General features: G+C 37.6%; 1 non-coding gene across 1 annotated transcript; it reads right to left on the bottom strand.

The window, feature by feature from the left end:
• Positions 1 to 14,099: 14,099 nt before the first annotated feature.
• LOC119523869 lies at positions 14,100 to 14,263 on the bottom strand. The gene has a single exon (XR_005214678.1). It is a non-coding gene; the product is annotated as a U1 spliceosomal RNA (small nuclear RNA).
• Positions 14,264 to 15,794: the final 1,531 nt, after the last annotated feature.

Genomic DNA, 15,794 nt, shown 5'->3' with positions numbered 1-15,794 from the left:
GTACAAAAATGTTTTTCAGGTTGTAACATTTATCTACCTCTTCTTTGATTGCTCATGCTCTGGTTATAAGGTCTAGGAAACCACCTCCTATCATCAGACCTTTAAGATATTGCCCTACATTTTATTCTAAGTGTCTTGTGGTCTTATTGCTAATTTTTAGGTCTTTGATCATAAAATTTTTGTTTAAGGTGTGAGATAGGAGTCCTCTTTCATTCTTTTGGATATGGATATCTGTTTCTCCAAACACCATTTATTGAAGAGGCTGCTCTGTCCCTGTTGCATTGGCTTGACTGTCTTATCAAAGTTCAATTGTCCATAGATAAGAGGGTCTATTTCTGAACACTCAATTCAATTACATTGGTTGCTATATACATCCTTATGCCAGTACCTTACTGTATTGACTACTGCTTTGTAATATGCTTCAAAGTCAGTTAATGTGATACCTACCAATTTCTTTCTCTTTCTGAAGATACATTTGGCTATTCAGTGCACCTTGCCCTTCCAAATAAATTTGGTTATTTTTTTCTCTATTTTGCAAAGTAAGTTGTTGGATATTAAATGGTATTGCATTGAATCTATGAATCAGTTTAGGTAGAATTGACATGCTAACTAAATTTACTCTTACAATCCGTGAACATTGTATGTTCTTCCATTTTTTTATCCTGTTTGATTTCTATAAGCGGTTTCTTGTAGTTTTCCCTGTATAGGTCTTTAGTGGCTTTGGTTAACTTTATTTTTATATATTTTATTCTTTTGTTTGTTACTGTAAATGAAATTTTTTTTCTTGATTCTCCCCTCCTGTTGCTCATTACTTGTATAGGAACACTATTGATTTTTGCACATTAACCTTGTAGCCTGCCACTTAGCTGTATTCACTGATTAGCTCTAGTAGCTCTGAGGTAGGTTATTCTGGATTTTCTACATAGAGGATCATGTCATTTGCAAACAGTGAAAGTTTTACTACTTCCTCTAAAATTTGGATGAATTTTAATAATGTTTCCTGCCTAATTTCTCTAGCTAGAACTTCCAGCACAATATTGAATAACTATGATGACAGGCATCTCTGTATTGTTTCTGATCTTATCAGGAAAGTTTTCAGTCTTTCCCCATTGAGTATGATGTTAACTGTGGGTTTTTCATATATTGCCCTTATAATATTGAGATGGTTCCTTTCTATTCCTATCCTTTGAAGTACTTTCATCAAGAAAGTATGTTGAATTTTGTCAAATGTCTTCTCTGTAATTATTTGGATGATCCTGTGGTTCTTGCACTTTGATTTATTGATGCTGTGTACTACATTAATTGATTTTCTTGTGTTCAACCAGCCTTGCATACTTGAAATAAATCCCATTTGGTCGTGGTGTATAATTCTTTTAATGTGCTGCTGGATTCAATTTGGGTGTATTTTGCTGAGTATTTTTGCATCTATTTTCATTAACAAAATTGGGCTATAATTTTCTTTTTTTTTTGGAGTATCTTTGTCTGATTTTGGTATTAGGGTGATGTTTGCTTCATAGAGTGAGTTAGGTAACTTTCCCTCCTCTTCAAGTTCTTTGAAGGGTTTGAGCAAGAATTGTACTCTTTCTTAAATTCTTGGCAGAATTCACATGTGAAGCCATCTGGCCCTGGGCTTTTCTTTTGGGGGAGATTTTTGATCACTGACTCAATCTGTTTACTTTGATTGTTTTGTTGAGGTCATATATTTCTTCTTGAATCAATGTTGGCTGTTTATGCCTTTCTAGGAAGTTGTCCATTTCATTTAAGTTGCCTAGTTTATTAGCATATAGTTGCTCATAGTATCTTCTTATGTCCTTTATTTCTGCAGGGTCAGTAGTTATGACCCATTTCCCATTTCTGATTTTATTTATATGCATCTGTTTTTTTTTGTTGTTGTTGTTAGCCTAGCTATGGGTCCATCAATTTTACTGGTTTTCTCAAAGAACCAACTTCTTGGTTTTCATAATTCTTTCTACTGTTTTCTCATTCTATAAATTCATTTATTTCTTCTCTAGTCTTTGTAATTTCTTCTGTTCTGTTTGCTTTGTGGTTAGTTTTCTTTTCTTTCTCTAGTTCTTCCAGGTGAACAGATAATTCCTTGATTTTGGTCTCCCTACTCCTTTTTTTAATTTATTTATTTTTATTGAGATTGTTCAGATACCACACAACTATCCAAAGATCCAGAGTGTACAATCAATTGCCCACGGCACCACCATACAGCTGTCCATCCATCAACACAATTATTTTTTTCAATTTTTAGAACATTTTCACTACACCAGAAAAGAAACAAACACACAAAAAAGAAACTCACATCCTCCCATACCCCTAACCGTGCCCCCCCTCCATTATTGATTCCTAGTTTTCGTATAGTACATTTGTTATTGTTGATGAAAGAATGTTAAAATACTAACTAATGTATATAGTTTGCAATAGGTATATATCTTTTCCCTATATGCCTCTCTGTTATTAACCTCTAGTTATAGTGACATACATTTGTTCTAGTTCATGAGAGAGATTTCTAATATTGTATAGTTAATCATGGACATTGTCCACCACAAGATTCACTGTTTTATACATTCCCATCTTTTAACCTCCAACTTTCCTTCTGTCAACATGCATGACTCTGAACTTACCCTTTCCACCACCTTCACACACCTTTCAGCACTGTTAGTTATTCTCATTACATGCTACCATCACCCCTGTCCATTTCCAAATATTTAAGTTCACCCTAGTTGAACATTCTGCTCATAATAAGCAATGGCTCCCCATTCTTTAGTGTCATTCTATATCCTGGTAACTTATAATTCATGTCTATGGGTTTACATATTATAATTAGTTCATATCAGTGAGACCCTGCAGTATTTGCCTTTATGTGTCTGTCTTATTTCACTCAATATAGTGCCCTCAAGTTTTCATCATCAACCCATTTCTTTTAAGATGGTTTTGTTCAAACACTATACATTCCATCCTAAGTAAACAATCATTGGTTCCCCATATAGTCATGTATATATGTATTGAGAACCATTGCCACTCTCTATATAAGGACATTTCTTCCTCAAAGACGGAGGAAGAGTCAAAGAAGGCAGAGAGGCAAAAGAAATAGGCAAGAGAAAGAGAGAAAAACAAACCAAAAAAACACTTGATAGCTAGAAGGTGACAAAAGGAAAGATAGCATTAACCTAAAGTAGAATAAAGAGTCAGACAACATCACCAATGCCTGAAGTCCCATACCCTTCCCCTATTCCCCACCCCCCATATGCATTTAGCTTTGATATATTGCTTTTGTTACATTAAGGAAGCATAATACAATGTTTCTGTTAATTCTAGCCTCTAGTTTGCATTGATTGTATTTTCCCCCCAATCCCACCCTATTTTTAACACCTAGCAATGTTGACATTCATTTGTTCTACCTCATGTAAAAACATATTTGTACCTTTTATTACATTCCTTGAGCATCCTAGGTTTCCCTGAGTTACACAGTCCCAGTCTTTATCATTCGTCTTTTGTTCTGGTATCCCACATGATCCCAGCCTTCCTCTTTTAACCATATTCACAGTCATCTTTGTTCAGTGTACTTACATTGCTGTGCTACTATCCCCCAAAATTGTTTTCCAAACCTCTCACTCCTGTCTTTTCCTTTCTGTTTGCATTGCTTCCTTTAGTGCTTCCTGTAGAGCAGGTTTCTTGTTCACAAACTGTTATTGTCTGTTTGTCAGAGAATATTTTAAGCTTTCCCTCATATCTGAAGGATAGTTTTGCTGGATATAGGATTCTTGCCTGGTGGTTTTTCTCTTTCAGTATCTTAAATATATCATCCCACTTCCTTCTTGCCTCCATGGTTTCTACTGAGAAATCCACACATAGTCTTATCAAGCTTCCTTTGTATGTGATAGATCATTTCTCTCTTGCTGCTTTCAGGATTCTCTCTTTATCTTTGATGTTTGATAATCTGATTATTAAGTGTCTTGGCATAGACCTATTCAAATCTATTCTGTTTGGGGAACACTGAACTTCTTGGATCTGTAATTTTATGTCTTTCATAAGAGATGGGAAATTTTCATTGATTATTTCCTCCATTATTGCTTCTTCCCCTTTTCCCTTCTCTTCTCCTTCTGGGACACCGATGACATGTAAATTCTTGTTTTTCATTTTGTCTTTAAGTTCCTGGACATGTTGCTCATATTTTTCCATTCTTTTCTCTATCTGTTCTTTTGTGTGTAGGCTTTCAGGTGCCTTGTTCTCCAGTTCCTGAGTGTTTTCTTCTGCCTCTTGAGATCTGCTGTTGTATGTTTCCAGCGTGCCTTTCATCTCTTGTGCTGTTCCTTTCATTTTCATAGATTCTGCCAGTTGGTTTTTTGAACTTTCAATTTCTACCTTATGTACATCCTGTGTTTCCATTATACAGTTCATCTCTTTTGCCAAATCTTCCCTAAACTTTTTGAATTCACTTATTATTAGTTGTTTCAATTCCTGCATCACAGTTGAAGCGCAAGTTTGTTCCCCTGACCAGGCCATAACCTCATTTTTCTTGGTGTAGGTTGTAGTTTTCTGTTGTCTAGGCATGGTTTCCTTGGTTACCGCAATCAGGCCTTCCCAGACCAGAATGGGCTAAGGTCCAAGAAGGAAGAAATCAGAAATATCTGGTTTCCCTGAGGGTGTGTCTTAGAAAATTGGTACACCCTCTGATGCCTCCAGTCACTGTGCTTTTCTGCACAGCAGGCAGTGCCTATTAGCCTATAATTCTTGACTGTTGTAAGTTCTGAATGAAAGGCAGGTAGTAGAGCTTGGCCCCACCCCTTTCCTCTTAGAGAATCTAGACACCATAGGGAGAGGCCATTAGCATTTCAATGGTCTCTCTCTGCCTGTGGTATACCATTGAACTGGGAACTGAAAATGTCTGAGGCTTTCTCCACTGAGTCAAAATGGATCAGAGCTAGTCTGAGGTGACCCTCCAGCCTCCAAGGTCAGTTGTCACCCAAAGTCTCTGTCTACTTGTTGCGGATTCATACCTCATAGTGAGCAGTTTACACTCACTAATTAAAACCCCAGTTGGAGCTCAACTGATCTATATTTGCTTCCTGGGAGAAAGCTTCTCTCTGGCACCATGAGGCTTTGTAGCTCAGGCTGTGGGGGAGGGGTCTCCTGATTTGGATCTGCAGTTTTTACTTACAGATTTTATGCTGTGATCTCAGGCATTCCTCCCAATTCAGGTTGGTGTATGATGAGTGGATGGTCATGTTTGTCCCACTGCAGTTATTCTGGATTATTTACTAGTTGTTTCTGTTTTTTTTTCAGTTGTTGCAGGGGGACTACTTAGCTTCTACTCTTCTCTATGCCACCATCTTAGATCCTCAGACCTCCCTTCTCTTTTAATATATGTCTTTACAGCAATAAATTTCACTCTCAGCACTGCTTTTGTTGCATCCCATAACTTTCGATATGTTGTGTTTTCATTGTCATTTGCCTTGAGGTATTTACTAATTTCTCTTGCAATTTCTTCCTTTACCCACTAGTTTTCTTAGAATTCATTGTTTTCCCTCCATATATTTGTGAATTTTACAATCTTCTGCCTGTTATTTACTCCAAACTTCATTGCATTATGATCCAAGAAAGTGTTTTGTATAATATCAGTATTATTAAATTTGTTGAGACTTGCTTTGTGACCCACATATGGTCTATTCTGGAGAATGTTCCATGACAACTTGAGAAAAATGTGTATCCTGCTGCTGTGGGATGTAGTGTTCTATAAATATCTGTCAAGTTTATTTCATTTATTGCAAAATTCAACATCTCTGTTTCATTATTGATCCTCTGTCTAGATGTTCTGTCAATTGATGGAAGTCATGTATTAAAGACTCCAAATATTATTGTAGATGTATCTACATCTCCCTTCATTGTTATCAGTGCTTGGTTCACGAATTTTGGGGAACTCCGTCTTGGTACATACATACTTTTGATTGTTATGTTTTCTTGAGGAATTGATTCTTTCATTAATGTATAGTATCCTTCTTTGTGTCTTTTATTTGGTGTACTTTTGAAGTCTAATTTGTCTGAATTTAGTATGGCTACTCCTGCTTTTTTTGTTGTTGTTTGCATGAAATATATTTTTCCAACTTTTCACTTTCTACCTGCATTTGTCCTTGTGTCTAAAGTGAGTTTCTTGTAGAGAGCATATAAATGGATATTGTTTTTAAATCCATTCTGTCAGTTTATGTCTTTTTATTGGGGAGTTTAATCCATTAACATTTAGTGTTATTACTTTAAGGGCAGTACTTTCTTCTACCATTTTTTCTTTATAAATTTATATGTGATATATTATTTTCTGTCTGTCTCCTTTTACCCTTCCTGATTTCTTCATTTCTACACTTTTCTTCACACCTGTCTACCCTGTCTCTTCCTATCTGCCTGTAACTCCCTTTAGTATTTCTTTTAGCACCAGTCTCTTACCACCAACTCTCTGTGTCCAATTGTCTGAAAGTATTTTAATCTCTCCCTCAATTTTGAAGGACAGTTTTGTCAGATATAGAATTCTTGGCCAACAATTTTTCTCTTTCCTTATGTTAAATATGTCCTATTACTGCCTTCTTGCCTCCATGGTTTCTGTGGGGAAATCTATACATAGTCTTATCAAGCTTCTCTTGTATGTGATGGATTGCTTTTCTCTTGCTGCTTTCAGAGTTCTCTGTTTTTGGCATTGAACATTCTTGTCAGTCAGTGTGTTGGATTAGGTCTTTTGGGATCTATTATGTTTGGGGTATGCTGTACTTCCTGACTCTGTAATTTTTTTTTTTATCTTTCATAAATATTGGGAAATTTTAAGTGATTATTTCTTCTTTCATTCTTTCTGCCCCTTTTCCCTTCTCTTCTCCTTCTGGGACACCCATAACATTTATATTTTTCTGCTTCATGTTCTCACTCAGCTCCCTAAGACCCTTCTCATATTTTTCCATTCTTTTCCCTATCTGTTCTTTTTTGTGTATGATTTCAAATGTCCTGTCTTCCAGTTCACTGATCCTTTCTTCTGCCTCTTCAAATCTCTGTTGTACTCTGTTCCACTTTGCTAATGCTGCTGGAATGCAAAACACCAGAAATGGATTGGCTTTTATAAAATGGGGTTTATTTGGTTACACAGTTACAGTCTTAAGGCCATAGTGTGTCCAAGGTAATGCATCAACAATCAGGTACCTTCATTAGAGGATGGCCAATGGTGTCTGGAAATCCTCTGTTAGCTCGGAAAGTATGTGGCTGGCATATGCTCACTCCCAGGTTGCATTTCAAAATGGCATTCTCCAAAATGTCTGCATCAGCATCCAATGGCTGTCTTCAAAATGTCTGTCTCAGCTACAGCAGTGATCTCCTTATGTCTGAGCTTGTATAAGGCTCTAGTAAACCAATCAAGGCCCACACTGAATGGATGTGGCCACAACTCCATGGAAACTATCTGATCAGGGCTATCACCCACAGTTGGGTGGTTCACATCTTCATGGAAAAACTGAATCAATAGGTTCCAACCCAATCCAGACCAATACTTCTGCCTCCACAAGATTGCATCAAAGAACATGGCTTTTAATGGGAGACATAATATATAAAAACTGGCACACACTCCATTCTGTTTTTCACCTCTTCTGTTTTGCCTTTCATTCCCATGTTTTCTGCTGTTTGTTTTTTTAAGCTTATGAATTCTTCTTTATGGTCATCTAGTGTCTTCTTTATATCCTTCACCTCTTTTGCCACATTCTTCTTGAGCTCTTTGATGTGTTTTAGGAGATTTGTTTGAACAACTTTGATTAGCTGTTTCAATTCCTATATCTCTGTTGAACTATTAGGTTGTTCCTTTTGCTGGGCCATGTTTTTGTGTTTCCTATTATGGCTCATTATTTTTAGCTATCTAGGCCTCTGATTTTCTTGATTAGCTTATTCTGGAGCTCCTTTTCACTTTTACCTAGGGTTTTCTTGTTGCTTGGCTTTGTTCTCTGTCTGTTCTTTGGTGTAAACTTCAACTGATTCTAAACTTCCATCTAACATAGCTTCTGTTTTGTTGATCAGAATTTTTCACCTCTTGTTTTCTGGTTCTTGCCCTGACTCTATGTAACCATTTTGTGAGGGTGTGTCCCCAGATCTGGTCAACCCCAATCAGATTTTCCCAGTCCATCCAGACCCATTTCTCAGAAGGAGGGTATGAGGTTTTCCTGAGAATGAGACTCTGCAGGTTGTCAGACCCTCCTGTGAAGGCTGTAGACTCTGTGCTTTTCCTATTCTGTCCAGTAGGGGATGCTTGTCAGCCCGCAGCTCCCCAGCTGTGTAAAGAGTTGCCGCAGGTGCCTTTAATTCCACTGTCTCTGCCAGGGTCATGAGTTACTGAACATGGTTTCTGTTTTCCAGCCCCTGGGGTCTGAGATCTTTAAAGGAGGCCTGCCACTTGAGCTGGACCATGCCCCCCTTTTCTTGGGGGAAGTTATGCCCTTTAGGGAATTGTCTCCTCCACTAGATTAATTGCTTTGTCCCTCTGAGCTATCTTAGCTCTTCCATTGCCTGGGTCCAGAGGCCAGTTTTAAATATCTGAGGCTCTCTTTAATGAGCTACTTAGAATAATTATTTCAAAAAAAGGAAAAACAAAGAAAAAAGAACAAGAAAGAAAAAGAAATTCCTTTTCAAGGCCTTTCCACACCCTCCAAGTTTTGTCATCCCAGTATAGGCTAATTAAAGATATGCCTTTTAGGCTATCTCTTTCATCTGAAGAGTTACTCTGAGACAGCTTTAATTCTGCCGTTGCCCAGGGCAGTGCTGAAGCAGGACCTCTGATTGGTTACTGAAAATCAAAAAGCAAATAGTTGGAGAACAAGAAGAAAGAAGAAAAAAAGCCCTTTTCAGAGCTGGACCCCAGTTCCCTGGGTATGCAGATGGGAGTTGGCACCCATTTCTATGTGTCACTTTTCCTTGGAGCCCAGCCTTTTTCCAGTATTTTGAATACCCCCAACTCAGAAAGTCTCTGGTTTTTTTATTTGCATTTTGTTTTTGTTTTTTTTTCTTTTTTCTTTTTTCTTTTTTCTTTTTTTTTTTTGCTGTTGTTTTTAGCCCTGCCTCCTCTCTGGCTGGCTGATTGTTCCCAGTTACTTTGGTGCCTGCTCTCAGTTTATCTATCTGTGCTTGAAACTTTTATTCAGCAGTCTGAGTTTGTTAATTATTTCTGCAATTGGAGCTGGGTTGAGCCCAACTCCTTGCTTCCAGCACAGATTGTTTCTTTTTCCCTCAGGGAACCAGCTCCAAGACAGTCTGCTGTGCCTGGGTCAAGGCATGACAGCAAAAAACTTAGATTTTTGCTGCAATCTTAGCCATTCTAGCCATTCTAGACTGGTTTATGATGTGTGATTGGTCACAGAAGGCCCTGAAAAGGCTGTTTCATACAGTTCCTGGCTATTTACAAACAGCTCTAGAGAAGTAACTAAATTCTACACCTCACCAGTCCACCATCTTGCCTTGCTCCAACTCCTCTCTTTTTGAGAAACAGCTTTTGACCTGCTACTGGGTTTTGGTATAGTGAAATTCTTAACCATAGGAAACTAAGTTACCATGAGTCCTGAGTGGCATATCATGAATTGGGTGTTTTCTGACCCACTGAGCCATGAAATTGGGTGTGTACAGCAGCACTCTTTTATCAACTGGAAGTGGTATATAGGTGATAGGGCTTGAGCAGGTCCTGAATGCACAAGTAAGGTACTATATAAGTAGCCCAAATGCCCATGACACAGTACCTTATCTTTCCCAGCACACACCTATGGCCTCTTGAGGAACTCCTCAGTCAACTGAGAAATTGAAAACTCATGCTTGTTTTACAGATGGTTCTGCACAATATGCCAGTATCACCCAAAAGTGGATAGCAGCAGCACTGAAGCCCATTTGTGGAATATCTCTGAAGGACAATAATGAAATTCTCCAGGTAGGCAGAACTTTGGGCAGTGTACCTGGTTGTCCATTTTGCTTGAAAGTAGAAATGACCAGAGGAGCAATTGCATGCTGATTTATGGGCTGTCTCCAATGGTTTGGCTGGATGGTCAGGGACTTGGAAGAAATATGATTGGAAAATCTGTGAAAAAGAAGTCTGGGGAAGAAGTATGTGGATAGAACTTTCTGAGTGGGTAAAAAAACATGAAGAATTTGTGTCCCACATGAATGGTCACCAGGTTACTTCAGCACAGGGAAATTTTAATAATCTAGTGTATAAAATGACCCATTCTGTGGATACCAGTCAGCCTCTTTCCAAAGGTACTGCTACCATTTCCCAATGGGTTCATGAAAAAAGTAGCCCTGGTGGTAGGGGTGGAGGTTATGCATGGGCTCAGCAATACGGACTTCCACTCACAAAGTTTGACCTGACCACAGCCACTGCTGAGTGCCAAATATGCCAGAAGCAGAGATCCACACTCAGTCCCCAATATGGCACCATTTTCTGATGTGATTAGCCTGCTACCTGGTGACAGGTTGATTACACTGGACCACTTCCATCATGGAAGGTGCAGGGTTTTGTTCTAACTGGAATAGACCATACCCTGGATATGGGTTTGCTTTCTTTGCATGCACTGCTTCTGGCAAAACTGCCATCTGTTGGCTTTCACAATGCCTTATTCACCCTCATGGTATTCCCCACAGCATTGGTTGTTATCAAGGAACCCACTTCACAGCAAATGAAGTGTGGGAATGCACACATGCTCATTGGATTCTCTGGTTTTACCAGGGTCCCCATCATCCTGAAGCAGCTGGACTGATGGAATATTTGAATGGCCTTTTGAAGACTTAACTTCAGTACCAACTAGGTGGAAACACTTTTCAGGGACAGGACAATGTTCTCCAGGAGGCTATATGTGCTCTAAATCAGCATTCATTCTATGGTGCTGTCTCTCTCATAGCTAGGATTCAAGGGTCCAGGAATCAAGGGGTGTAAACGAGAGTGGCGCCACTCACTTTTACTACCAGTGATCCACTAGAAAATTTTTTGCTTCAAACTGAAGTTAAGATTACCATCTGTCCACTTAGGGCTCTTCATGCTTCTGAATCAACAGGCAAATAATTGAATTACTATACTTGCTGGAGTGATTGATCCTGACTGTCAAGTGGAAGTAAGCCTGCAACTGCACAATGGAAGTAAAGAAATGTTTTCTCAGAGTACAGTAGATCCCCTAGGGTGTATCTTATTACTACCATGCCCTGTGATTAAAGTCAATGGAAAACTTCGACCACCCAATCCATCCAGGACTACCAATGGCTCAGAAACTTCAGGAATGAAGGTTTGGGTCATCCCACCAAGCAAAAATCCACAGTTAGCTGAAGTGCTTGTTAGGAGTAAAGGGAGCATGGAATGGATGGTGGAAGGAAGTAGTGATAAATATGAACTATAACCATGTGAACCATTACTGAAAAGAGATGGGAAATTGTTAAGAATATTTCTTCCTTGTTTTGAGTATGTTTGTATATATACATAAAGCAAATATCTTTATTTTCTTCTCTTATTTCCTTACATGATATAAGTTGCATCAATTCATGTTGGTGTATTTAAATTATAGGATATCAAGTTTAAGAGTGACCGTTACCCAAGAATTTGTACCCTATTTTGGAAAGAGTTAGTGCATTTCTGTTTGTATGCAGGACAACTGAGTATTGTGAGGTGAAAAATATGACTGTTATTTTTTTTTTATTTAGATATTAAGTATGGTGTAAGATATTGTGTATGGCTGACATATTGATAAGTGTTAGACTCTGATTGTTAGGTTCATTTGTCATCTTAGCCAGGTGATGGTGTCTAGTTGTTTGGTTAAGAAGTCTCTGGCTTGTTACTGTGAATACATTTCAGGGATTTAATCATCCATAAGTTGATTGCATCTATAGCTGATTACCTCCACAATCAACTGAAGAGATTGCCTTCAACAATGAAAAATGGCTCATCCAATCATTTAAAGGCTTTAAAAGAAGAAGTGATGATTTCATTAGTCAGAAGGAAGTATTTCCATCTCTACTTTAGCTAGCCAGCTAAATTATCCAGGTAATTCCTAGAGAATTCATTGAGGGCCTTCATCCAAGTTCCCAGCTTGCAGCCTGCCCTACGAATTTGGGGTTGTGCATCCCCACTGTTGTATGAGGCAACTCTTATAAAAGTCTCATAATATTTACAGATACCTCCTGTCTGTTCTGTTTCCCTAGAGAACCCTAATACATCTTCTATGCATTTATTACTGTGTAATAGAATGGATATGTGTTATCCAGATCCCATTTCAAGGATTAATTTATTGCTTTAAGTGCTGGGTGTGCTCTCAGCCCCTTCAGGAATTGCCCAAAGTCACACCCTGCTAGGGACAGCCCACATCCAAAGACTTTTAGAGGTAGGATATAAAGGCCAATGATTTTGGTGTATTGGGCGGGGGGGGGGACATTGTAGCTCTAGATCTTCCTGGGTGGTTGGCTGAGGCTCTTGGGCCTGTATTGCAGCTCAATGTATCCCTTTTCTCAGTTCTGCTTTTCTCTTCCTTCTCACAGGTGTTGATCCCAAGGGCACTCCTAATAAACATCCAGCACACTAAACTCCTATTCAGAATCTGTTTCTTAGAGAATTCAACCTGCAATATACTGACAGGTACTGGCTGGTAGATGTGGGTACTTGAGTGTTTGGATGAAAAAAGAAAAGTTCCTGCAATCAAGAACTTACACTTTCACTATGAATTCAAGACCAGTACACATAAAATAGCACCACCCAACTAAACACTCAATTTGTCTCACCATAAAAGAAAAAAGGATTGATCGCTGTGAATCAGTTAAGTCAAAGACAGCTCAAGGATGATCTAGGGATTGAGGAAGATCTTAAAAGATAAGTTAAACTTAGATTAGTGAAAGAAAATAGGGAAAACATTCTATGTGAGGGAGGCAGCATGAACAAATGCATAAACATGGGAATGTCCATTGTATATTTACCAAACAATGAGGAAAACCATGAATGATAATTTTGAATAGGGAGAGGGAGGTAAGATTTTGTAGGGTATTGAGAATGGAATTGAGAATATATATTTAGTGCTTAAAGTTTGAAAATCTCTGCTTTTTGTATCATCCTGCTTGACTATGAAAAAATTTGCTTGGAAACATTCTTTAGACCAGTGGTTCTCAACCAGGGGAGATGTTGCCACTCCCTCCAGAGGATACTTGATAAATTCTGAGGCATTTTTGATTGTCACAACTGGAGTGGGAGGGAGTTCTACTGACATCAAGTGGGTAGAGTTCAAGGATGTTGGCAAACATTGCACAATGCACAGGACAGTCCCCCAAAACATTTTCCAGCCAAATTTGTTAATAGTGCTGAAATTGAGAAATTTCCTTTAGACCACTCCTATCTTCTCCTTATTATAAGAACTTTCACATTCAGAGGTATGAAATTGTATCTTCATCATTTTCCACATGATAGCAGCAATTCACTGTTTCCATGGCCACACCTAAAACAGTCTTCAATAATATTTCCAGGCTTTGCTGTCCAATACTGTAACCACTGACCATATATGGCTATTAAACACTTGAAGTATGGCTGGTCCAAATTGATCTGTGCTGTAAGTATAAAATACTGAATTTCAGAAACAGTATAAAAAAGATGTAACATATCATTAATAATTTGGAATATTTATTATATATTGAAATTTTAATATCTGGATCTAATGTGTTAAATAAAGTATCTTATGAAATTAATTTTACCAGTTTATTTTAACTTTCTAAAAAGATGCCTGCTCAAAAATGTAAAATTACATATGTAGCTTACATTGTGTTTCTATTGGATAGTACTGCTCTAGATGACTGCTCATCTTTAGTACTTTCCATGTAGACTCCTAAGTGATCAAGATCCTCATGCTAATCAATTAACATACTCAGGACCCACTGAGCACCCTGTCCTCTTTAATCTCCCGGAGCTGTTGTCTCTAAATCTTAGCCTACTCAGTAGCTAAAGATATAACACAGTCATACCAATTTTCTTTTCTATCTAGAATTGTCCACACTATCCTGGTCATCAGAAAAGATGAACAATGCCTCGATGATGAACTGCTGTTTCTAGAGTATTCTTTTTTTCTTTTTTCAATCAGGGGAGAGTGCAAACGCAGTCCCCAACTGCCACAAATCATGCAATCAAGTTTCCCACAGCTGGGGAAATTGCAGAGTTCAGCACATCTGGAGTGCAATAGATAAGGCTTGCCCTGGGAAAGCCACCCACATGATCATGGCATCTCCCCTGCCAGGTAAGTATAGAGTATTCTTCTTAAAAGCACCATAAAAAATTGCCCTTAGAAGTTTTTTCCATGAAGAAAGCAGTGGTCCTACCTTGACAAGAGTAACATTAAAACTCCAGATGTCATTGATAGTGACAGCAGCCCATGATTTAAGAGACATAAGGAAATGTGAAGATTAATAAGGAAAAATTAAAAACAGAAGTCTTTATAAATAAGGGATTTCAATGTGATGACCTTCTCATTCTTCTCTGAGAGGAGAGATGCTTGACTTAGTGAAATGGAAGCAGCACTGGACTAGAAGTTAGATACCTAAATTCTAGTGATGTCTCTGCCATGTGATAGCTGTTACATTGGGTGAGACATTTAACTGCTTGAGCATCAGTTAACATCTGTAAAATGAGAAAAAAATAACTCAAAGTATTGGTTTCAGGATCTTATGAGAAAGCACATGTAAAATACTTTTGAAATGTAAAATTATACAGATACACACATATATGTGTATAAGTAGTTATAATTAGATGAGCTATTCTAAATGTATTGAAAATGCAGTGCACTTGAGATTATATTTGCAAAAGTTGTGTATGACAAAAATTATGTCATTTCCAAACTTTACAATGATTACCATCATTTCAATGTTGCATCTACATAAATGAACTGACTTAAAAGCAATTATCTATTTTCAAAAAACAATGGTGATTGATTTTTTTTAATAAAATTGTTTGATTTCAATGATTTGTTTTTTAAGCAATTTTATTGAGATATATTCACATACCATACAATCCATACAAATTTTGCAATCAATGGCTTTTAGTATACATAGAGTTATGTAATCATCACCACAATCAATTTTAGAACATTTTCATTACTTCAAATAGAAAAACCCATACCCCTTAGAAGTGACCTCTAAATCCCTCTATCTTCCCCAACCCTACATAACTACTAATCTAATCTCTCCATAAATTTATTGATATTTATATTTTATATAAGTGGAATCATACAATAAGTAGTACTTGTGTCTGATTTCTTTCACATAGCATAGTGTTTTTTAGATTATTGTAATTTTTTTTTAACTAGAGAAGTTTAGGTTTACAGAAAACTTATGTAAAAAATGCAATGTTCCCATATATCCCCTTATTATTACTTTGCACTAGTGTGGCACCTTTGTTACAATGGAAGAAAAAATATTAAAATACTAATGTTAACTGTAGTCCATAGTTTACATTAGGCGTATTTTCCCATATTCCACCCTATTAATAACACTTTATAATAGTGTTATACATTTGTTACACTTCATGAAAGAACATTCTTATATTTATAGTATTAACTACAGTCATCATCCACAACAGTTTTCACCATCTTATCCAGTCCCATATTTTATCCTCTAGCTTTCCTTCTAGTAAAATACATGGCCCGCAACTTCCCTTTTCAACCACATGCATACCCAATAATGTGCTGCCATCACTGCTATTCATTTCCAGACATTTACAATCAACCTAAATAGAAATTCTGCACTGTTTAAGCATTAGCTCCCCATTCTTTAACCCAGTT

This window comes from Choloepus didactylus, chromosome X, assembly GCF_015220235.1.
Source record: "Choloepus didactylus isolate mChoDid1 chromosome X, mChoDid1.pri, whole genome shotgun sequence".
Classification (NCBI taxonomy): domain Eukaryota; kingdom Metazoa; phylum Chordata; class Mammalia; order Pilosa; family Megalonychidae; genus Choloepus; species Choloepus didactylus.
Note: the sequence above shows the minus strand (reverse complement) of the source record. Positions and strands in the feature narration are given on the sequence as shown.